Genomic DNA, 25,498 nt, shown 5'->3' on the forward strand with positions numbered 1-25,498 from the left:
TCACACCTTGGTGAGTCATAGAAACGGCATCAGGTGAGTCGTGGCAAAGAGAATTTGCAGCAAATGAGATCGCAAGGGATCGCTTCCAAAGCCTTGACTCTCCAAGAGAGGGCGAACGCGTATCTTGGGTTTAGGATTAGGATGACTATTTAGATAGGGAAGCCTTGTCATTGGATGTAGAGGTGGGCATAAGACCGCGCATGCGCCTTTTTATGCTCTGTGAGGCGGAGATTTTAGTATCATAATGAGATGAAGGTAATGGTGGGTCGTTCCCGGTCCATCTGTGCAGGCTCCTAGGCGGTTTAGCTCAAAGGGTCTGGGTGGTCTGGCCAACGGGAGGTCTTCTCAAGGGTCTTGCCCTCCCCCGGAGGGGTGGTTTCGGGTTTCATTGGCCTGAGGTAGCAGATAAACCGGAAGGAAGAGCTTAAGGAAAAATGCCAGAAAAAGGCTAGTAAGTACAAGCAGGTGGACCGTAAAAGTCAGGCCTTGGGGTCTAGCTGGTGACAGGTTCGTTCCTTCGTGGGTTATAGGTAGAGAGGACACCAGGTGGGGTTGTCATACAGAGGAAATTTTATTTGTAGTAAATAGGACATCATGGGGAATAACTTGCAAAACTTTAATTCCTCAGGTAGGGGTGAGTGGGTTTCTTCTCTTTAGGGTTAGGATGAATATTCAGAAAGGGGAGTCTTGTCATGCATGTAAAGGCAGGCAAAAGGTTGCGCAGGCGTACTTAGAAAACATGCCCATACATGTATCCTATGTTGTGTTCTTAAAAGCCTGTGTTCCTCTTTTGGTGGAGATTTTTTATTTATTTTTTTAGACTTTGTTCATTGATTTGTGAGAGAGAAAGCGCGCGTGAGCATAAACGGGGGTGGGGGAGGGGCAGAGGAAGAGGGAGAAGCAGACTCCCCGCTGAGCAGGAAGCCCGACTCAGGGCTCAGTCCCGAACGCTGGGATCATGCCCTGACCCGAAGGCAGATGCTAAACTGACTGAGCCAACCGGGTGCCCCTTGGGTGGAGATTTTAACATTATAATGAGGTAGACGTCACTGTGGGATACTCCCTGGTCCTTCTGTGCTGGTGTGAGTCCGTGGTAGATAGAGCTCAAACTGGTCTAGGCTGGTCAGAGCTCTCCTTGTTGTTTGCCTCTAGAAGATAAGAAGAAGCGGGGTCAGTGGGGGTCGTGCTGGTGGCAGCAGTTTTAACCTCATTAACCCCATGGGGCACGGTTTCAGTCCTGCAAAAACAACTGGAGAATGTGCGTTAGGTCAGTCTTTACTTCTGAAACAGCCCTGGGAGTTTTACCATTGATTGACTCTTGTCTGATAATGGTTAGGTTTTTTCCTGGCCTGGTAGGGACTGTTAGGTTTTTGCGTTCCCTTTGTTCCCTTAAAATTCTTTTTTTTTTTTTTTAAAGATTTTACTTATTTATTCATGAGCGACAGAGGGAGAGAGAGAGAAGCAGGGGGAGAAGCAGGCTCCCAAGGAGCAGGGAGCCCGATGCGGGTCTCGATCCCAGGACCTTGGGATCACGACCTGAGCTGAAGGCAGACGCTCAACCATCTGAGCCACCCAGGCGCCCTGTTCCCTTAAAATCCTTAACCACTGAGGTTTTTGCATTTCCTTGTTCTCACACCTAGGAAGTTTTGCAAGAAGTGTGCCAGGCGAAGAAATGCCAGTAAGGCATAGATCACGGAAAATAGCTGGGAGTCTAAAATGATTTCTATTGCATCACAAAAGCTATGTCTCATCTTGCTTTTTCTGGGGACCCCCTAACTCTTTCTGCTTATATCTGTAAATTATATTCCTTTTGTTAACATTTATGATTCTTCTTTAGGGTCCTTTCTCAGGGTCAAGATTTGGGCCAGTCGCATCTTTGCAATTTCAAAAAAAGGTGAAATACCAGAGTGATTTGTGATCATCAGCAAGAAACAAACAGTATCTGTGCATTAGAGAAACTTGTGAGCCCCCGATTGAAGAAGAGACGCAGGTCAATGACACCAATGGGATAAACCGCCTCATCTGATACAACCTCACCCATTAACTGGATCTATTCAGGAGGAATAGAGACAAATCCAAATTGTGGGGCGTTCCTGAGAGGCAACTGGCTGGGATGTTTCAAAAATGCCAATGTCTTTAAAAAAAATGGGACAAATTAAAATTAAAGGAAAAGGAGATTAAAGAAGAATAAAGAGGCATGAAACTAAATACCACTCATGATCCTTGTGGGCCTCTCCCCAGGGTTGCTTGAGTTTCCTCACAACATGGCGGCTGTCTTCTCCCAGAGCTGGTGATTCAAGAGAGAGAGCTCGAGGCAGAAGTGGCAATATCTTTTATGACTTAGCCTTGGAGGTCACATACTGTCATTTCCACAATCTCCTGCTGGTTACACAGATCAGTACTGTTGAGTGTGGGAAGAGACTATACAGGGGTGTGAATACCATGGGATGAAGATCACTGATGGGCATCTTGCAGGCTGGCTACCACCAGTACCTACCTCACAGGGTTGATTGTGGGAATGAGATGCATTAGTACATGGAAAGGATCCTAGACCAATGCTCCACATACAGTAAGTGCTTATAAATGTTAGCTTTTGATATTATTGGCCCACAGGGTAGCTTTTTCCTTTTCTTCAACTCCATATCACTGTCACAATCTTTTTTTTTTTTTAAGATTTTATTTATTTATTTGAGAGAGAGAATGAGATAGAGAGCATGAGAGGGGAGAAGGTCAGAGGGAGAAGCAGACTCCCTGCTGAGCAGGGAGCCCGATGTGGGACTCGATCCCGGCACTCCAGGATCATGACCTGAGCTGAAGGCAGCCGCTTAACCAACTGAGCCACCCAGGCATCCTCACTGTCACAATCTTTAAGGCAATAATCATTCCATCTTTAACCTAAAAGGCTCCTCAGAATCACCTATGGGATTTTCAGTTTAATATTGCTCTTTCAAACAATTTTAGTATCTTTTAAATATATATATATTCTCTTAGAGAATGGGGGGAGAGGGAGAGAGAGAATCCCAAGATGGCTCCATGCCCAGCTCGAATCCCAGTGTAGGGTTCGATCTCACAACCCTGAGATCATGACCTGAGCCAAAATTAGGAGTTGGACGCTTAACCAACTGAGCCACTCAGGTACCCCTAAAATAATTTTAAATGGTTTTTAAATTTATGAAAATAATGCTTGTTCAACTTTACAAAAATATGTATAACATTTGCTTGTTCCCAATGACACAGAAACAGGAAGAATAAAAAGTATCACCCTTCTTCATACTCTAGTCTCTTTTCCTCCCTAGGAGTAACCACTATTAAGTTTATATTCTTATGACCACTTTATCCTAATTTACAGATGTGTTATACTAGTGTTAAATAATTGGGATTCTACTGTACATACGGGTGAGTGATTTAGAAATTGGTTCAACAGTTTACTTGGAAATCATGCATGTTATGTCAATGCATTTAGATGACAGTCTCCAGTCCCTCCTCACTCCCCAAGGACTGACCATTGAGAGATTTTTTTCTAGGAGGCAGGGGCATGTTCTCATAATTTGCGATTTCTTTTTAAAAAATATTTTATTTATTTGATAGAGAGAGAGAGAACGCAAGCACGAGTGGGGGGAGGGGCATAGGGAGAAGGAGGAAGAAGCAGACTCCCCACTGAGCAGGGAGCCCCATGTGGGACTGGATCCCAGAACCCTGGGATCATGACCTGAGCTGAGCACCCCAGTGCCCCAATAATTTGCGATTTCATGTGGAATGGAATAATGGAGTCGTGACAAAGTTTGATCCCCACATAGGTCAGTAGGCTTGACTCCATTTCAAATTTGTAATGCAATGTTGGGGAAAGTCTGTGAGCTCTGGAGTCAAGACACGTCTGGATTCCAGTGTTGGCCCTGATGCTTACTAGTGGGGTGACGCTGGGCAAGGTTTGCTTTTCTTTGTATTAATCTCTCTCCTTCAGTCTCCAAATTTGTAAAGCCACCTCATGGAGATATGAAATGAGGTCATCCATGATGTCAGGTGCCAGGCAGACTCCTAGCCTGAGGTACTCAGTCTAGCTTAGCGACGATTGCTGTCACCGCACCTTTTGGACAGAGTGCGGAACTGCCCACAAGAGGGCGCAAGTGAGCAGGTGTGAGTGCACTGCCGCCCTTGGGCTGTGGAGGTTCAGATGCCACCTTTGTATTCATTACAAATATCCCTGCAGTGTGTAAACACCATCCTCTCAGGAGATGGCAGAATAAAATTGTGTCGTGAATATAATGAGTGCTCCAGGGGGTGCAGCAGCTCTGCTCTGCCTCTGGGGAGGTTGCCTTCTGATTGCTATGGAATTTTCACAACTGTTCCCTTCCCAAAAGCACGGAGTCAAAGCCCTTTTGTGACCAAGAGCCTTGGTTTCACCACCTTTAAAATAGATGGCATCATACTTTCCATTCCCTCCCTAACAAGTTAGCTGGAGAAATTTGGGCACAGTTGGGGGCCAGTCAAAAAAGTGTTTGAATGAACACAAAGTAACATGCTCATATTTAAAAAAAAATTATTATTTTTTAGGGGGGGAGGGACAGAGAGAGACTCTTAAGCAGGCTTCATGCCCAGTGCGGAGCCTGACACGAGGCTCTATCTCACGACCCTGAGATCATAACATGAGCCAAAATCAAGAGTCCTACACTTAACCAACTGAGCCACCCAGGTGCCCCCAAAAGTTTTTTTTTTTTTTAAGATTTTATTTATTTATTTGACAGAGAGAGTCAGCGAGAGAGGGAACACAAGCAGGGGGAGCGGGAGAGGAAGAAGCAGGCTTCCCGCTGTGCAGGGAGCCCGATGCGGGGCTCGATCCTAGCACCCCGGGATCATGACCTGAGCCGAAGGCAGATGCCCAACAACTGAGCCACCCAGGTGCCCCAAAAGTATTTTTTTAAACTGGTTAATCATGGGGCACCTAGGTGGCTCAGTCAGTTAAGCTTCTGACTTTTGATTTTGGCTCAAGTCATGATCTTAGGGTAGTGAGATCCAGCCCTGCATGGGGCTCTACACTGAGGGGGGAGTCTGCTTGAAATTCTCTCCCTCTTGCCCCTCCTCCTACTCGTGTGTGCACTCTCTCTCTCTCTGTCTAGATAAATACATGAATAAATAAATTTTTCAAAAAATAAAGCTGGCTAATCATGACATACCAAATCTTATCTCATTTAACCCTCAGAACAACCCTATGTGGGGGATACTATCATTATCCCTGCTTGATGATTGAGAAAATGGGAATCACAGAGAGGGCTAGCAACTTTCCCAACATCACACAGCTAGGAAGTTGTAGAAGCAAGTTTCAAAGTCTTGTTTATCCAGACTCCACAGCTCATGCATCTAACCACTGCACATACAGCCTTTTTGCTTGAGGTAAAGACTCCTGGACTCAGAGTCAGAAGTCATGGTTGAATCACAGCTGTTTCACCGCTGAGTAAATTTGCTGTGGGCAAGGGTCAGCAGTTTTTTTCTGTTTCTCCATGAAAAATTTGGGTCTGGGGAGAGTGTGACTCTTCACTCCACTAATATCCCTCTCCTGAGGTTGTGTAGGTATCAAATGTGACACAGGTGTGCAGGTGCTTTGCAAACTGTAAAGCGAGGTACACACGTGGAGGAGGCATGCTGACAAAGTTGAAGATGCTGATGATGGTGAGGAAATATCAGGGGCTGCAGGGTCCTCGTTGAATTTGTGGGTAGGTCTCCTTCCTTCTCCTTTCTTACTCTTAGTCCCATAACTGTATTCATTCACCAAATATTGAGTGCCCACTGTGGCCCAAGCTCTGTCCTAGGCCCTGGGGATTCAACAGTCAGACAACAGAGGGGGCACAAGTCCCTGCTCTCAAAAAGCTTCCATTCTGGTGGAGGGAGGCAGATAAGGCACACTTGCACCTATAATGTGTCAGAACATGAGTGCTTTGGGAAAAAATAAGCAGGAAAGAGTAGGGAGAGAACCCAGGCCGGGACAAGGTGCAGATGTAACTAGAGCTTTGAAGATCCGAGGTGCCTCTGCAGGATTGTTCTAGGACTCCTGGCTCCCGAATAGACTCTAGAGGCACAAGGACACAAGCAGGGAGACCATGAAGGGGCCAGTGCAGTAATCAAGAGACCATGGGCTGGACCAGGGAGGTGGCAGGGTAGAAACAGTGAGAAGTGGTCAGATTCTGGACATAGAGATCTGACCACCAGGACCTGCTGACAGAGCAGATGTGAGGAGTGAAAATAGGAAAGCCATTGATGATTTCTCTGAGGTTTCTGAGCTGAGCAACTATCTGCAAAAATGGAGCTGTCGCTTCCTGAGAGGGGAGGTGGTAGGAAAGACAGAGTAGAGGAAGGACCCTTGGGGATCAAGTTTAGTGCTGTTGGGTTTGGGATGCACCCTACTTTTACGTGGGAAGATGGATTCTGGTTCTGCAAGTCACATTGCAAAAGGGTACGCTTACAGGGATGGGAGGAATTTGTGACCAATTTGCAATATATCAGAGCATGTAAAGTGGTTAGCACAATTGCCCAACATGTAATTAAGTTTTATTTTATTTAACAAGTACTTAATAGCCCCTACTGTGTGGCAGGCACCATATATGTAATATTAACTCATAGTGCATGCTACCTTATTAGTCCTCACACCAACCCTGTGTGATAGGTCCCGTTATTGTCCCCATTTTATTTTATTTATTTATTTTTTAAGATTTTATTTATTTTATTTGACAGAGACACAGCGAGAGAGGTAACACAAGCAGGGGGACTGGGAGAGGGAGAAGCAGGCTTCCCGCCGAGCAGGGAGCCTGATGTGGGGCTCGATCCCAGGACCCTGGGATCATGACCTGAGCCAAAGGCAGATGCTTAACGACTGAGCCACCCAGGTGCCCCTGTCCTCATTTTACAGATGACAAAACTGAGGCACAGAGATTCAGGAACTTGCCCGAGATTATGAAGCTACTAAGGATATAGCAGAGCTGGAATTTAACTTGAAGTAGACTGGTTCAGAATCCCTGTGCTTAACATCTATGTTAATTATGTAATTAATTAAGTGAAGTAATTTATAGTACATGTTGGGTATCATTGTCATCGTGATCGTGGGTTCTATTCATGAAGCAGGCAAGCTGGAGACAGGCGTGCTATATAAAATAAATTCAGACTCATCATATGACCTGTTGGCCTGGGGTCTTTGCCTGGGCTGCTGCCTCTGCATAAGCCGCCCTCGCTTCTCTCCTGTTTGATTCTGAAGTTAGCTGAAGCATCACTTCCTTATGGACACCTTCCCTTGCACCCAGTAAACCCCCCAGTTATAAATTCTTACGGCATGTCATAGTCACTTTGGTTGCAATACTCACCACTGTATTTACATCACTGAACAGTTTTTTAAATTGTGGTAAAAAACACATAGCATTAAATTTACCATCGTCATTTTTAAGTGCACAGTTCAGTAGTGCTGAGTATATTCACACTGTTGTGCAACAGATCTCTAGAATTTTTCATCTTGCAAAATCGAAACTCTATACCAAAAAAACACTAATGCCCCCTCTCCCTCTCTGCACCCTTTCTACTTTCTGTTCCCATGATTTTGACTACTTTAGGTATTTCATATGAGTGGAATGATATACAATTTGCCTTCTTGTGACTGATTTCGCTTAACATAATGTCCTCGAAGTTCATCCATGTTGCAGCATGTATCAAAATTTCCTTCTTTTTTAAGGTTGCATAGAATGCCACTGTATGTACACATCATATTTTCTTTATCCAGTCTTCTGTTGATGGATATTTGGGTTGCTTCTACCTTTTGGCTATGGTGAATATGCTGCAATGGACATGGGTATGCAATATCTCTTTGAGATCTTGCTTTGAATTCTTTTGGATGTATACTCGGAAGTGGATTTGCTGGATCAGATGGTAGTTCTGTTTTTAATTATTTAAGGAACCGTTTTCCATAATAGCTGCACCAATTTACGTCCCCACCAACAGTGCACAAGAGTTTCATTTTCTCTACGTCCTCGCCAATACTTGCTATTTTCTGTTGCTTTGATAGTAGCAATCTTAATGGATATGAGGTGATATCTCATTGTGGTTTTGATTTGCATTTCTCTTATGACTAATGATGTTGAGCATCTTTTCATGTATTTGTTGGCCATCTGTATGTCTTCTTTGGAGAAATGTCTATTCAAATCCTTTGCCCATTTTAACATCTAGTTATTTTTGTTGTTGTTGTTGGGTTGTAGAAATTCTTTATGTATTCTGGATATTAACTCTTTATCAGATACATAGGTTTGCAGATATTTCCCCCCACTCCATAGGTTGCCTTTTCTACTCATTGTACATTTTATTTAATAGACCTCTCTCACCTGACCTGACCTATCTGTTTAGCTTACCATGCTATTCCCCCAAGTCTAGCTGTTGGAGGATGTCATGGAGACGACATGGACATTAGTTGGCCCTTGAGCTGGCCCCGGGTAATTGCAGGCTCCTCACTCTCTCCCCTGTCCTTGGTATGTACATTTTGCCCACTATTCCCACAGTAGGAGCTGGTTTCAAGAATGCAAAGTTGAGAGAGTAAGGTGGTTTTGGAAATATCTGGACTTGATACATGACTGAACCCCATTAAGGCTTCTGTATAAACTTTTAAGATTCTGGGAGGCAGTGCAGGGATCTACTTGTCTTGCAACTGTCTAAAACAAGCCTTGTATATAAGCTCCCTTGCTTATTAAACCTGCCACCTATCAATCTGGAGTGGTTTCTCTCTCTTTCTTGGGTCTTTTTTTGCCCTCTGTAGACAGGGCCAATTTCAAATTCACCTGGGAAGCTCCTGAATTTGCAAACCAACACTAGCACCATGCCTGGTTCCCACCAGACTTCACCAAGTGTTTCTTGAAGGAAATAAGGAAGGGCTGAATACATTCTAGAAGAGAACTGGGAGAGGTGTTTGGGGAACATCCTATGGGTTCCCCAAACCAGCAGTATCCAATAGAAGTATAATAGGAGACACATAATTTTTAAAGTTTCTAGTAGCTGTATTTTAGAAAAGGAGAAACAGGAGAAAATAATTGTAATGATATATTTTATTTAACTATCTGTATCCAAAATATTATCATTTTAACATGCAATCATTTTAAAACTTCTTTTTTTTTTAAAGAAAATATTTTATTCATTCATTAGAGAGAGAGAGCACAAGCGGGGGAGTGGCAGAGGGAGAAGCAGGCTCCCCATTGAGCAGGGAGCTGGGCACCGGGGCTCCATCCCAGGACCCTGAGATCATGACCTGAGCCCAAGGCAGATGCTTAACCCACTGAGCCACCCAGGCACCCCCCATTTTAAAACTTCTTAATGAGTTTGAAAAATGTGTTTTTTTGTGTTTTAGTTTTAGTTTTGTTTTTATTTTTTTTTTTTAAATCCTATGTCTTAAAAAAAAATCTCAGTTCATTGGTGCCATGATTTAAATGTTGCATAACCACACGTGGCTAGTGGCCAATGTTTTGGAGAGCGCAGCCTCAGCCTGTGCGCCCTTGGGATCCTCTGGGTGCCAGGGCGCAGCAGCCGGTGGGCGCTTGGCAAGGTTTGCTGGATGTAAGGAAACAACGAACGCAGACCCGAGACTGTGAATAGAGGTCTCCGATGCCAACAGGTGTACTAACCCAGCACTTGCAGGAACTTGGCTAGATTCCAAGAAAGCGATCTCCCCTCCAGGCAGGAAGTCCGGACACGCAGTGTAGGTATGCGCTGCCCCCTCCACGGTTGTCGCTGTGCCGCGTGGGCGAGCAGACCCGGCAGTGGCCAGAGCTCCAGGCGCTGGGAACGCAAAAGCCGACTGGAGGTGAGGCGGGCTCGCCAGGTCTCAGGGCCAGCTCTGGGACTGTCTTCCCGGGTATCCACCGAGATTCAGCGGCTTTGGCGGAGCCTCCTCCCTGGCTCCGAGAGAGGGGATCGATGGGAAGAGCCAGGCGCCCCAGCGGGGTCTCTCCCCAACTCGGGGCGGCAGGGGAGTGGCCAGGGCGGGTGGCAGCTGTGGCAGGGGAGCAGGGAGTGGGGAGCGAGCCGGGATGGGGAACAAGAAATGGGGGGAGAATCATCCCGGGGCTGGGATCTCGAAATGGGAGGATATAGGCGGCGGCTCCTGCTTCGGGCTGCATTGCGCTGACCACTTGAGTTAGGAAAGCCTCTGAAGAGCGCACACAGCCCTGTGCAGCCTGCCTCGAAGCTACAGGACGGAAAGAATAATCGCACCCAATTATCTGGCACTCACTGAACCATGCTGGACCCGTTGAGTTTGTCTCTGCGCCGGGTCGTGATTTAGAGCTCGCTTTGGAATTGCACTGTTTATGCGCTCTGCGCCTCTGGACAAGTTACCCTCTCTGAGCTCCAGTGTTCACCTCCATAAAAAGGGACTCAAAATAAGACGTCTGTCCTAGGGTTTCTGTGAGCCTTGTGTGTGCTGGGGACCCAAGAAGCGCTTCCTAAATGTTAGGTGTTTGTTTTTCCCCTGGGACAGTCTCCTGAGATAGGCCTCCGGGTTCCATTTTATGCATGAAATTTGGGCTCAGACAGGTTAAGTAACTTGTCCACAGCAATTAGATGGAAACAGCAGGATTTGAATCCAAGAAGTTGAGCTCCAGAGACTGGGCATTAATGTCTAATCCATGTCCCACTATTTCTTAGAAGGTTGAAGGGAGGTGGGGGAAAGCTGCTTCCGAGACCCCTTCTCCCTATCTGTGAATTGGGTGCAATAATGTAATTGTGAGGGGTTATGGTGAGGATTAACTGAGTTAACACACATAAGTGGGTCTCTACTAGAGTGTGCATGCCACAAGGGTAGGATCCTTCTGCGGTTTTGTTTGCAGATATATCCCCAGTGCTTGGCACACAGTAGATGCTCAGTAAACACTTGTTGAGTGGATGAGAAACACATACTAGTTGTTATTCTTACAACAGTCCCTGCTAGCCCCATACTACTGATGAGGAGACTGAGGTTCAGGAGGTTAGGTAACTTGCTGGGTGTTACAGGGGTGGCTGGTAGAGGAGTTAGCATTTGAACCAAGGTCTGTTGATCATAAAATTTGCATGTTCTTGACGTTCAGTTCAAGTTCCATCATCGCTTAGTTGAGTGAATGTGGCAAGTTATTGCTCTTCTGGGTCTTAGTTTCCTTATCTGGAAAATGGGGACAATAATGATAACTACCCTCTGTGGTTTTCTTCTGGATCATATAAACCTAAAGCACTCAGAACAGTGTCTGGCACTTAGCAGATGCTCAATAAACACTGGCTACAGTGAATGCTACGATTTTTCCCCTACAAGAGTAGAGGGTTGGTACAGCAGGTATGTTCATTTAGAGAAGGCAGAGGGGAGAGTGGAAGTGGGAGGGGAGGGAGAAGGTGACCAAGGAGCTTTCTTGCCTTCTGTGTAGTTCACGGAACCAGGCCCCTGTTTGCTATCTGGAACATTCCTAAGAAACCCCCTACACTCAGTGCAGAGGGAGGGGTGTCACCCGGTATCCTAGTCTCCATCTAGTGTATAAGGAGGCTGTCGCTGGGAGCCTTTTGTTGTATGAGGGCACAAGGTCCTCTGCTTTAGTGCATTACCCACTGCAGCTGATGAGGCTTTTGGGAGGAGGATTTCAGGTGGCAAAGGGACAGTTCATACTAGTTATTCTGGCTAGATCTGGATTCAGATATTGTCTTGGAGTAATTCCCAGCTCTGGGACTTTGACAAGTTGCTTTCTGAGCTTCAGTTCCCTGATCTGTAGGATGGGTGCAATATGTAAAAATATGGTATAGTTTCTAGAAGTAGGGAAACGGAGGGGAAGAAAAATATTCCTAGAGAAAAATGCTGAGGTACTAATTTCTTTGTCTTATCAATGGGAATTGGGAGAGACTATGCAAAGTTTGTGGCACATTATATCATTCACAGCAGTGGTTCTCAGCTGGGGGCAATCTTACCTCCCAGAGGTTACTTGTCCATTCCTGGAGATATTTTTGGTTGCTGATTTGGATTCTGATTTGGCTCAGCTCCATCCTGACTGGCAGGCAGGATTCTGCAATCCAGGCATTCCACAAGTCGCCCCAGAGATGACGGTTCTGGGGGCTGTTAAACCCACTGGAGGTAGAGTATATTGTCCCCATTTCACAGATGAGGGTAGGGAAAATTGAGGTTCAAAAGAATAGAATCGTAGAGCCTCACAGGGGTAGAGTTGGAGAGCACCAGAGTCAGGATTTGATGCAAGTGAGCTTGCTGAGAATTGTGGGCTGGTTCCATGCTGCCTGTCCTTTACCTCTGGAGGGATCATGCCATCATAATCATGGAGTTAACTTATTAGGTGTGAATGTTGCCCCAGGGGCCATACCTGCAAAACAAACTGGCCCGTGTTGAGGGTGTATAGTGGAGCATCATGTTGTGGAAGAATACTTTGGTGAATACATGAAAGATAGGCTCTTTCCTCTCCACCTCACTCTCTGGGATTAAAAAAAAAAAATCAACCTAGTTACTTCCTTATGGTGCCTAAGAGATAAAATAACCTTTTTTTTTTTTTAATTTTATTATCTTATGTTAGTCACCAAAGATAAAATAACCTTTAGAAAGGACTTTGCTCTTTTCAGTGTGCTGATGCCAAAAGAACATTGTTGGGAGGGCCGGGCTGGGGTTCAGGAAGAAAGAAATACACAATTTGAACTCCTAGGCAGGGTTTCTTTCTTTCTTTTTTTTTTTTAAGATTTTATTTATTTATTTGACAGAGAGACAAAGCGAGAGAAGGAACACAAGCAGGGGGAGTGGGAGAAGGAGAAGCAGGCTTCCCGCGGAGCAGGGAGCCCGATGCGGGGCTGGATCCCAGGACCCTGAGATTATGACCTGAGCTGAAGGCAGACGCTTAATGACTGAGCCACCCAGGCTCCCCGTCGGCAGGGTTTCTTTGCAGATCCAGCGTATAGACGCCATGGCACAACCATGATGTTGGGGATCACGGGCTGATCTGCATTTTAGGTGGGTGTGAGCTGGTTATTTATTGGCCGATGAGGGGAGAGAAGCTGGATGGCCAGGCCCAGTGGGGGTGACTAAGAGAGCAAGCAGAGCTGTATCTCAGGCACAAGACGATGGGCTTTATGGGTTAGTATAAAAAAAAAAAGGACTCGTGTCTCCGCAGAGTGGAGAGGAAATGCTGGGACAGAGGGCAGGTGAGAAAGGTTTTTTTTTTTTTTTTAAAGATTTTATTTATTTATTTGAGAGAAAGAGAGTGTGTGTGCGTGCACAAGTGGGGAGGGAGAGGGAGAGGAAGAGAGAGAATCCCAAGCAGACTCCGCGCTGAGCATGGAGCCAACACAGGGCTCAGTCCCAGGACCCTGAGATCATAACCTGAGCCGAAACCAAGAGTTGGAGGCTTAACTGACTGAGCCACCCAGGCACCCCAAGAAAAGGTGTTTTGAAAGTGGTGTGGGGGGTCACAGAAATGATAGAGAAAACCCTTGGGAGTATGCCATGAGAGGAGGCAGAAACAGGCTGTCCTTTTGCTTATCACCAGATGCCAGGTCCAGGGTGAATGCACGATCATTACTTGTCAGAGGAAAGAATGACTATGGGGAAGTGGGAAGCAAGGGAGCATGTTGGCTCAACAAGCTCTGGAGCTGTCTGCCTGAATCAAAATCTGGGCTTCCCTGGGTCCTACTGTGCCACTGTGGGTGAGTTATTATACTTTTCAGGGCTCAGTTGGCTTGTCTGTAGAATGGGTAGTGTGCTAAGAGCTCCCACCTCCTCCTGGTGGCTATTAGGGTTAATAAGAAAGTATGGTGCACTGTAAGCCACTCAATAAATATCATCTCTAACTCCCCCTCTTCCTCTTTGCCCTTCTCTTCTTCCTCTTATAACAATGAGGATGATGATCATGATCCAAGTTCAGTCAGAGATGCGTGGGTTAGAATCCCATCTGCTTCTATTTAGCTATGTGACCTTGGACAAATTACTGTACCCTCTCTGGGCCTCAATATAATCGTCATAAAGTGGGGATAATAATACCTCTCCATAAAGTTGTTGGAGGATGTAATTGCTACTGCATGTGAGGGGCATAGCATGGTGCCTGGCCCCCAGGAAGGTGCTCAGTATATGGTGCTGTCTTTATGCTTGCTGATATAGGTGTTGTCTGCCTAGTTTCCTTCTGCCCTGGAGAGGCAAAGGGTTGCTTAGTGGATATGGATGTCAGAGAAGTGGGGTGTATAATCATGTTTTGCCAGGCAGGGTCCTCTCCCCAGGAGGAAGGGTCAGGTTGAAGGTATACACTTCTCTCTAGAAGTTCAGGGAATGACTCCGTGGTTTATGTTTGCCAAGAGTTCCCAGAATGGAGTGCCAGGAGATTGGATCAGATTACTGCTCAGGCTATTTTTAGCCACGTCAGGTTCAATGTTCCCAGAGATAAACCCAGGTTGATACAATGCTAATCATCAGTAGGGTCATTTGTGGAAAGAACATTCCTTATATATAGGAAAAAAAGTAAGGGGCTGGGTAAGATTTCTGTATTTTTACAAGTGTCAGAACAAACAAGTTCCATTTTCTATGGCATTTGAATCAGGGTGGGTAGCATTTAAAAGAAGCGCAGGAAGTCCTATTTCTATAAGTTCACAGGGAGAATTGGAGGTCCAGAGTTGCTGTTCACAATCTTTCATTTGTTAGCACCCACAATAAATGAAAAATTGTGGCTCTCCAATGGAGAGGTGGAGTTTTCTCCTGTGGCAGAGACTGGACTTATAAATTTTATCAGAGGAAAGCCCTTAGCAGGAGAGGAGGTAGGTGGAAATCCCAGCAAGATGGTTTTGTTTTTTTTTTAAAGCTTTTATGTATTTGACAGAGAGAGACACAGCGAGAGAGGGAACACAAGCAGGGGGAGTGGGAGAGGGAGAAGCAGGCTTCCCGCAGACCAGGGAGCCTGATGCGGGGCTCGATCCCAGGACCCTGGGATCATGACCTGAGCCGAAGGCAGACGCTTAACGACTGAGCCACCCAGGCGCCCAGGAAGATGGTTTAATTTGTCCTGCTGGAACTTTCATTCCTGGAGTGCCTCATGAATGCCTGAATTGCAGGGTCCTCTCTGCTAGTCACTGTGGAACCGAGCCAAATTGGAACAGAAACAAATATCAGTAATCTTGAGCCTGTTCTGGGTCACCTGGGTGGCTCAGTCGGTTAAGCATCTGCTTAGGCTCAGGTCATGATCCCGGGGTCCTGGGATCGAGCCCTGCCTTGGGCTTCAGGCTTCCTGCTCAGCAGGGAGTCTGCTTCTCCCTCTCTCTCTGTCCCTCCCCCTGCTCATGCTCTCTCTCTCTCTCTCTCTCTCTCAAGTAATTAAGTAAAATCTTAAAAAAAAAATCCCAAGCCTGTTCTTTATTGAAAATGTTGATATTTTATTCACTATGCATTTTTGCATTATTTCCTACTTTTAAAAATATTGCATAAAATAGTATTTGTTTAGGTTACCGGGAGTTTTGGTACTCCCCCTTAAATTTGGCTCCCATGAAAACTCCTCACCCTGCTTCACCCTGCTCCTGGCCATTCTGCATTTAGCACTGAATCTAGAAACTTTCCAAGCTTAACATCATGCTTACCCAGCATGGGCAAAAGGATGGCTAAATGCAGGATGTGGATGTTGAAAAAATGAGTTGAAAAAGAGAAAAATTTGCTTCCCTGAGAGGAAGGGATATTTACGATACCATATTCCACTCCTTACCGGCTGTGTTCCCTGGCCAGGTTACTGAACCTCTCTGTGCCTCAATGTCTTTTTCAGTAAAATAAGGATAATGACAGTACCTCATTGCTAAGGCTGTGGTAAGGATTTAATGAGTTAATACCCATCAGATTCTCATAATCGTGTCTGGCACATACATATTGGTTGTTTTGTTATCCTTGGTTTCTGCTTCTATTTTTCTTTCTCCAAATCTGGAACCCTAATACTTGGGTTGTATTATATAATGTTTGCTTAAATCGGCATTATAAGGACTAGTATAGGGATCTCAATTAGTCTGGTTAAGAACTAAGCTTCTAGTCCCAGAGGTGGATCCAGAAAGGAGTTCTTTTTCCTCTCAAAGAGAGAGGTTTGCCACAGACCCAGGGATGGATAGAGCTCACCCTGGCTTTACTGTCTTCTCCTGCCTTTCTGAGACCCAGTGGTAGAGAAAGCGGTAGGGGATCCTAGCCACAGGGGATATTAAGGTTTATCATTTTCCACTGCTCCTGGCAGGAGTCTGAGCACACGGATGATGGCGAAGGGGATGAGGAGGGGTTTCCACAGCCTGTAGGTCTCCAGGAAGTGAGGTCCTTCCTTGGGTTGCAGAGGAGGCCACTGCTTCTAGCAGCTCTCAGTGGGTGCAAGAGCCATTACATGTATCTTGTGTTGTCTCTGGCTCTCCCAGAGAGGGTTCCTTGCTCTTCTGGGACAAGTTGGAACAGGCCAGCCATGCAAGAAGGCACTGAGCTGCCAAGGTGCAAGCAACCCACCACTTTTCCCTTTCCACCTCCCTCCACCTGCATCTTGCAGCCTTCATTAACTGTCTGCTCTGCAGTGATTCTCAAACCTTCGCGTACAGGAGAATCTCCTGGGGAACCTGATAAGGAGGCAAATTACCAGGTCCCATCCCAGACCAGTGCTAAAACCAAGAAAGTTCTGGGTAAACTGGGACTAGTTGGTCATCTGATGATCCTCCATCTGAAGGCCTCCAGCAAGCTCCCAAGTGAGTCTCGTGGGCTCCTCAGCTTGATACTCTGTGATGTGCACTGATCCATGAAGTTTTATTTATTTTTTTAAGATTTATTTATTTGAGAGAGGAAGAGAGGGAGGGAGGGTCAGAAGGAAAGGAGGAGAGAGTCTCCCAACACAGGACTGTATCTCACGACCCTGAAGTTATAACCTAAGCTGAGATCAAGAGTCAGATGCTTAACTGACTGAGGCACCCAGGCACCCCTGATCAGCGAAGCTTTATTTATTTATTTTTTAAAGATTTTATTTATTCACTTGACAGAGAGAGACACAGCGAGAGAGGGCACACAAGCAGGAGGAGTGGGAGAGGGAGAAGCAGGCCTCCCGCAGAGCAGGGAGCCTGATGTAGGGCTTGATCCCAGGACCCTGGGATCATGACCTGAGCTGAAGGCAGACGCTGAACCGACTCAGCCACCCAGGCGCCCTGCACTAGCCACATTTTAAGTACTTCGGTATATATGTGTGGCTAGGGGCTGCTGTATTATACAGCATGGTATAGAATGATTCCATCAGGGCGCCTGGGTGGCTCAGTTGGTTAAGCGACTGCCTTCGGCTCAGGTCATGATCCTGGAGTCCCGGGATCGAGTCCCGCATCGGGCTCCCTGCTCAGCAGGGAGTCTGCTTCTCCCTCTGACCCTCTTCCCTCTCGTGCTCTCTATCTCTCATTCTCTCTCTCTCAAATAAATAAATAAAATCTTTAAAAAAAAAAAAAGAATGATTCCATCATCATAGAAAGTTCTATTAGACAGTATTGCCCTAGATGATCGATCTCCTCTAGAATGGGCTTTCTCAACCTCACCATTATTAACATTTTGGGTCAGATAATTCTCTGTTTGGGGAGATTATCCTGTACATCGTAGGATGTTTAGCAGTATCCCTGGCCTCCACATATTAGATGCCAATATCACACACCTCACCCTGAGTTGTGACAACAAGAAAGGCTTCCGGATGTCGTGAAATGTGCTACCTAGGGGCAGCATTGCACTGATTGAGAATCAATGCCCTAGACACATGGCTTCTACCAATCTCTTTCTATAAAAGAAGGAAAGTCAACCATATACCCTGCACTTCAAATAGAGCGTTGGCACCTAAATGCAAATGTCATCTTGCAATTCCCTTGTATCAGTCTGCTTTACATCTAAGGCCTGTGGGCCTCACCTACTTTGGGGGCAGTCGTATGTACAAGAAAGTCTTGTAACAAAATGTCATTTGCAGGGTGCCTGCACGATCTCGGGGTCATGAGTTTGAGCCCCACGATAAATATAGTTTTAAATGTCATTTGCATGGAGATGGGTTTTGGTTATAGTAAGAGGGAGACTGCTGGAAACAATTTGGAGAGTTCTGGGAAAGTCCAGAGACTTCTCACCAAGAATGGATTGTAGTAAAAAAGGAGGTATCTTAGCTAGTGTAATGAGATTTGAGAGCCTTCAAAACATCCACACAAATAAAAGAATGATCCCATTCTAGCTTTTCCTTGAATTTTCCTCTGAGGTTTAATTGGTGATATTTGTCAGTTATATGATCCCATTTCCCAAAAAGTTTTAAAAATATGTTAGAGTCATCTTAATTTGGTGTTATAAAAAGCATTTGCAACCTCCATGGTAACTGCAGCACCTTAGACCATTCTCTGGGTGAATTTTTGCCGTGTCTGGGTGATGCACTTCATGAGATTAAAGTTCATGTTCATTTTCCAGCCTCTGACTCTTTCTCACATGTTCAGCAAGCTAAAAATCTTATATTCTTTTTTTAAAAAAATATTTATTTATTTTATAAAGCGGCGGAAGGGCAGAGGGGGAGGGAGAGGGAGAGAGAATCTCAAGCAGACTCCATGCCCACTGACATGGGGGGCCCTGATCCCACAACCTCAAGATCATGACCTGAGCCGAAATTAAGAGTCCGACACTTAACTGACTGAGCCATCCGGGTGCCCCTCTATTTGCATTCATAAAATATAATTACCTTTCTTTGGGAAGTAAGTAAATGTCTTAAAAATTAAGTAAATTCTTTTATGAAGGGGAAACATGAATAAAGAAGAGGAAGATATACCCACATAGCTCTCTTTATATTTTCCCTTCCTATTCATAGTTTTGATATTGGTCTTTTGCAAACATCCTTGTTTTCTGAAGGACCCAAATGTATAGTTATGACTGCACCTGGGTCAAAGGTGGAAAGTCTCTGGGAAGTCCCGTGGGGCACGAACTAATGCTTAGTTACCAGAGGGTTTTGAGAAATGGATGATTCAAGGTTTTGCCCTCACATGCTTCTAAGATACGATTTAAATCCCCTTATTTCCTTGTTCTAAACATTACACACTGCAGATTAAAGATTCTAAAGCATTTGTTTGTGGTGGATGATGACAGCCAAGGTAATTATTAAGCTAACATGGTAACAAAGAACATAAACAAAATCTGTTTCTTTTTTTTTTTTTAAGATTTATTTATTTATTTGAGAGAGCGAGAATGAGAGAGAGAGTACATGAGAGGGGGGAGGGCCAGAGGGAGAAGCAGGCTTCTCGCCGAGCAGGGAGCCCGATGCGGGACTCGATCCTGGGACTCCGGGATCATGACCTGAGCCGAAGGCAGTCGCTTAAACAACTGAGCCACCCAGGCGCCCAACAAAATCTGTGTTTCTGCTGAAATGTGGGTGTGTTTAGTATAGGATAGCTTCCTGCCCTGGTAACTGCTCAGGGATGGGTGGTGGCCTTCACTCCTTGTGTTGGAATTGTCTTTCCAAGATCAGGTGCCTGAGAAAGGAATGGAAGCTCTGCGATTATGAAAGCTTGCTTGAAATGAGATGCCTGGGAATGGACCATTTCTTCTTTTAAAATTCTTTTTTTTTCCACTTTCAGGAATTCTTAGAATTACAGACTGGTATTTTGTGTGTGTGTGTTGGGGGAAGGGAGTGTAATACAATTATATTATTGTTTAATGTCTATTGTATCCCAGAATTTAGTCATTTGTGTTTCACCTTCATGATTTTTGCCCCTTTTCTTACCATGCATACTAATATTTATCTATTCTTTTTACCTAACAGATTTATTTTAAAAGGAAACTCATGTCATTATTGTAAATGGAAAACTTGTATCACTTGCTTATAAATATAGGTGACTACACAGTAATATATATACATACATACAGGGAAAACCAAACCATCTTATTAAATCCTAGCTAGATTATGCTGAGTGAAAGCAGTCAGTCCCAAAGGGCTACATTCTGTGTGGTTCTATTTATTTGACATTTTGAAGAAATGCAAAGATAGAGGGACAGAGAATAGATCAGTGGTGAGCAGAGGGTGGTAGGAGGGCTTGGTCACAGAGGGGGTGGCATGAGGGAGTTTTGGGGTGATGGAACTGGTCTGTATCCCAGTGGTGGTAGTGGTATGCATGTGTTCAAACTTGTAGAACTAGACACCAAAGATATTTTTTGCATGCTAATTTCAAAAATAAAATAAATTCTAGTCATAAGTTGTGGCATCATGAGGGTTCTGAGCTTGGAGCTTTGCTCTGTCTTTTTGAAAAAGAGACAATGGCAAATTCAGACAGGTGTTAAAGACTTATTAGCACCAATGGAGACTTTACCTAGTTGTTAGTTAGAAATATTGAATGGGAATTAAGAAGGAAGAAATGATCACCAAGAGATTCCTTAGTATTTTCCACAAGGGAAATGATCCTTTCAAAAATCCCTGAACTGATCCCAAACTCTCAATTTATAAATGGGATATATTTGTACCAAAAATTGGACCCAGGCATGAGAAATGCTAGTCTGTGTGAACCCTCCCCCGCCCCCACCTTCCCCCAGAGTAGTCCAACTGATCCGGGTGTAGGTTTGTTTTGCCTCCCATTGGTTGAGGTGTCATCATCATGATGGGCCCCAGGTGATGGATGAGATGAATGAGAACTTTGTAGGACAACCTTCGTTTGTTCACTCAACAAATATTAATTCAGTACTCTTGCATGCCAGGCATATAATGAGCAAAATAGTGTAACTCCTGCCATCACAGAGCTTTCAGTCTAGTGGAGGACAAATATTGAACAATATAAGCACAGAAAGTATAATATATAATTACAAACTGATAAGTCCCATGTGCAAAAGAACAGGATGCTATGATAGAGGCTGAGGGGGAACTATTTGCATGTGGAGGAGTAAAGGAGACCTCTCTGTGAAAGCAGCATTTAAGCTGATACCTTAAAATGAAGGGTTAGCCAGGCCAAGGGTGAAGGGACAAGCATTCTAGGCAGAAGGAATAGCATATGCAAAGGCCATGACCCAGGAAAACGGGCCAGTGTGTTTAGTGCAGGACTTGGCAAACTATGCCCCTCAGTTCGGATATGGCTTGTGAACTAAGGATGGTTTTTATATTTTATAATTGTTGGCAAAAATCAAAAGAAGAAGAATAGTTCATGGCATCTAAAAATTATATGGCATTCAAATTTTGGTGTCCATACATTGGAACACAGACACACCTCTTCAATTATATATTGTCTAGGGCTGCTTTAGTGCTATAGTAACAGAGTCGAGTAGTTGCTACAGAGTTTGTATGGCCCACAAAGCTTAAAATATTTCCTATCTGATTCTTTACTGAAAAAGCGTGTCAATGAAGTGAGGATGAAGAACAAGGGGAGAGGTAGGCAGGTGCCAGCTCATGGATACTTTTCACACCATAGTAAGGAGTTTATTTTTTATTTATTTTTACTTATTTAAAAATTGTGTGTGTGTGGGGGGGGGCGCCTGGGTGGCTCAGTCAGTTAAGGTCTGCCTTAGGCTCAGGTGGTGATCCCAGGGTCCTGGGATGGAGTCCCACCTTGAGCTCCACATTGGGCTCCCTGCTCAGCAGGGAGCCTGCTTTTCCCTCTCCGGCTGCCACTCCCCCTGCTGGCATTGTCTCTCAAAAGCAGGGGGGGTGGCAGAAGGAGAGGAGAGGGAGAAAATCTCAAGCAGGCTCCACAACCAGTGTGGAGTCCCCTGCGGGCCAACCCCTAGCTGAAACCAAGAGTTGGACACTTGACCGACTGAGCCACCCAGGTGCCCCTATTTATTATTCTTAATACTTTTTTTTTAAAGATTTTATTTATTTATTTGACAGAGAGAGTGAGAGAGCACAAGTAGGGGGAACAGTAGAGGGAGAGGGAGAAGCAAGTTCCCCGCCAGGCAGGGAGCCCGATGCGGGGTTCGATCCCAGAACCCTGAGATCATGACCCGAGCCAAAGGCAGACGCTTAACCATCTGAGCCACCCAGGCACCCCTTATTATTACTTTTTTTGTTAAGGTTTTATTTAAGTAATCTCTACCCCCACAACCTAAGGCTTGAACTCATGACCCCGAGATCAAGAGTCTCATGCTCTTCCAACTGAGCCAGCGAGGTGCCCCCATAGTAAGGAATTTAGATGTTATTTTAGATTCAGTGGAAAGCCATTGAGCAGAGTTGGGGTAGACGTTGGGGAGCTGTTGAGTCTCTCTCTCTCTGTGCTTTTTAACTTTGTCTTGTGGTCTAGTTTTTTTGGAGCCCCCAGGAAGGGCATTCCTCTGGATAAGCAAGAGAATCTTCTTCACTCTTATCTGTACCCCCAGGTTTTGCTTCTCCTTTGGTCCTTGCCACCCTGGTAGAGGAGGTGGACTGAAAGTGTCCCATTTGTCAGCTGTCTTTGTCAAGTGCAGGTGGGGCTGGAAAGGTGTTTGGGGCTGTCGGTTTTTCAATTTCCTTTCCTTGCTGGGATGATTGCTATGCTCAACATTTCAGTGATGGTTTTATTGTGCTTATTTTGAGGCTTTAAGGAAATGACACAGTTTAAAATCTCAATATGCTTTGATTGTAGCAAATTTTGATTTATTTTAGAGCTTCTGTAACCTATTTGGGAACTGGGGGAGAAAGCCTTCATATTCAGCTTATTCCAGCATTTTCTCTCCCGTTTCCCCCAGATACAGTGCTTTAGTGTTTTACTTTTTTTTAGAAAATGGGTTTTCACTTTGAAACGACTCATTTGGAAAAATTCTTGCTTCCTTTTTTTGTCTTTACTATCCTTTTTCTTTTTTTTTTAAAGATTTATTTATTTTTTTGACAGAGAGATAGGGAGAGAGCGCAAGTAGGCAGAGCAGCAGGCAGAGGGAGAGGGAGAAGCAGGCTTCCCACTGAGCAGGGAGCCTGATGTGGGGCTCGATCCCAGGACCCCAGGATCATGACCCGAGCTGAAGGCAGATGATTAACCAACTGAGCCACCCAGGTGCCCTTTACTATCCTTTTTCTTAAATTGTGATAATATATATACATAACATTAAATTTATCATCTTAACCAATTTTTTAAAGATTTTATTTATGTATTTGACACAGAGAGAGAGAGAGAGAGAGCACAAGCAGGGGGAACAGCAGAGGGAGAGGGAGAAGCAGGCTTCCCGCTGAGCAGGGAGCCCGATGTGGGGCTCTATCCTAGGACCCTGGGATCATGCCCTGAGCTGAAGGCAGACGCTTAACCGACTGAGCCACCCAGGTGCCCCTCATCTTAACCATTTTTAAGTATACATTCACTAATGTTAAGTACATTCACATTGTTGTGCAACCCATCTCCAGAACTTTCTCATCTTGCAAAACTGAAACAGTATACCCATCAAACAACAAATAACAATTCCCCATTTCCTTCTCCTCCCAGCTCCTGACAACCACTATTCTGCTGCCTATCTGCTGCCTGTGAATTTGACTACTCTAGATTAAACGCCTATAACCGGAGTCATACATATTTGTCTTTTAGTGACTGGCTTCTTTTACTTAGCCTAATGTCCTCAAGGTCCATCCATGTTGTAGCAGGTGTCATAATTTCCTTGCTTTTTTTTTTTTTTAAGATTTTATTTATTTAATTGACAGAGAGAGACACAGTGAGAGAGGGAACACAAGCAGGGGGAGTGGGAGAGGGAGAAGCAGGCTTCCCCCAAGCAGGAAGCCCAGTGCAGGGCTTGATCCCAGGACCCTGAGATCATGACCTGAGCTGAAGGCAGACGCTTAATGACTGAGCCACCCAGCCTCCCCGAATTTCCTTGCTTTTTAAGGCTGAATAATATTTCAATGCATGGATATATCAAATTTTGTTTATCCCTTCATCCATTGATGGACACAGGTTGCTTCCACCTTTTCACTTTTGTGAATAATACTGCTATGAAAATGGGTGTATATATATATATTTTTTGAGACCTTGCTTTCAATTCTTTTGAATGAATATGCAGCAGTGAAATTGCTGGATCGGATGGTAATTCTATTTTTAATTTTTAATTTTTCTAAGATTTTATTTATTTATTTGACAGAGAGAACGTGTGCGAGCACAAGCAGGGGGAGTGGGAGAGGGAGAAGCAGGCTCCCTGCTCCACATCAGCAGGAAGCCTCATGTGGGGCTTAATTCCAAGACTCTGAGATCACAACCCAAGCTGAAGGCAGACACTCAACCAACTGAGACACCCAGGTGCCCCCCAAATTTTATTTATTTATTTATTTATTTATTTGGAAAGAGAGCAGGGGGAGAGGGCAGAGGGCTAGGGAGAGAGAGAATCTTAAGCAGACTGCATGCTGAGCACAGAGCCTGATGTGGGGCTCAGTCCCGTGATCCTGAGATCATGACCTGAGCGAAAGCAAGAGTCAGACACTTAACCGGCTGAGCCACCCAGGTGCCCCTATGTGTCTGTGTTTATACCAGTTCTTGCTTCCTTTTATTCAGCTTGTTTACTGTTTCCTTTCTGCAAAGAAGGCTTCTTTTCACCTGGATCAGAGTTGTGTTGTTTTTATTTTCTATCTTTAATAGGGGAAAAAATGTGCCGCCTGTTTCCCTTTCTGCTTGAGCAATCTTCATTGATTGTTCCAAATATGTAAGTAATTAAATAAGTAAATTAAAAAATGACAAAGTCCATCTGCGTGGGAGGTGGTTAAATGTAGTAGTTAAGAAACTTATATTCTATTCCTTGTCCCCACTTACTAATTGTGAGAACTCAGAGAAGTTACCAAGTGTTTCTGAGCCTCAGTTTCTCATCTGTAAGATGGGAGCATGGAGAGTCTCCATGCTGAATCAAGTGAAAACGAAGCGAGAGTGTGCATATACATTGTTCTGCTCACTTCCTGGCTCAGAAGTACACATTTTCTTACTTTGTCCACTTCACTTCTTCACTTAGCTTTCACTTTCATCCAAAATGTCCTCTCCTCTCTCTTTTATGACAACGTCTCCTTTGGCTCTGCATCCTTTTTCTTTTCCTTTTCTTAAAAAATTTTTATTTATTTATTTGAGAGAGAGCGTGAGAGAGAGAGAGCAAGTGAGCACACAAGCATGAGGGAGGGGAGAGGAAGAGGTGGACTCCCCACTGAGCAGGGAGCCTGATGCAGGACTCCATCCCAGGACCCTGGGATCATGACCTGAGCCAAAGGCAGACGCTTAACCAAATGAGCCACCCAGGTGCCCCTCGATCTTCCCACATTAATATCAGTTTAACTCGGCTGTTCTGAAACACAGGGCTGGGGTAGTAGGAGTAGTGATTTTGTCCCCAGCGGACATTTGACAATGCCTGGGACATTTCTAGTTGTCACACCTTGGGGGAGGAACTCTTGCACCTAGTGGGTAGAGGCCAGGGGTACTCTGAACATCCTGCCATGCACGGGACAGCTGCCCAACAACAAAGAATTCTCTGGCCTCAAATGGGAACAGTACTGAGATTGAGAAAACCTAGTTTAATGGAGGCCAATCCTGCCATTCTTGTTTTCTATATTAGCATCTTGCACTTGACTTTTTGCAAGCTGCATATAGGATT

General features: G+C 44.9%; 1 protein-coding gene across 8 annotated transcripts in view; it reads left to right on the top strand.

Annotated features, from left to right (window-relative positions):
- Nucleotides 1–237: 237 nt before the first annotated feature.
- Nucleotides 238–25,498, top strand: part of TMC5 (transmembrane channel like 5) — a 77,567-nt gene continuing 52,306 nt past the window's right edge. Inside the window, exons 1-2 of one of the 8 annotated variants that reach the window (XM_027609889.2) lie at nt 238–255; nt 1,838–2,569. The gene's annotated coding sequence lies outside the window, so the exon portion shown is untranslated. The other 7 variants (XM_027609884.2, XM_027609883.2, XM_027609888.2 and 4 more) reach the window with 7 other exon arrangements.

The sequence above is a fragment of the Zalophus californianus genome, chromosome 10 (assembly GCF_009762305.2).
Source record: "Zalophus californianus isolate mZalCal1 chromosome 10, mZalCal1.pri.v2, whole genome shotgun sequence".
Taxonomy (NCBI): Eukaryota; Metazoa; Chordata; class Mammalia; order Carnivora; family Otariidae; genus Zalophus; species Zalophus californianus.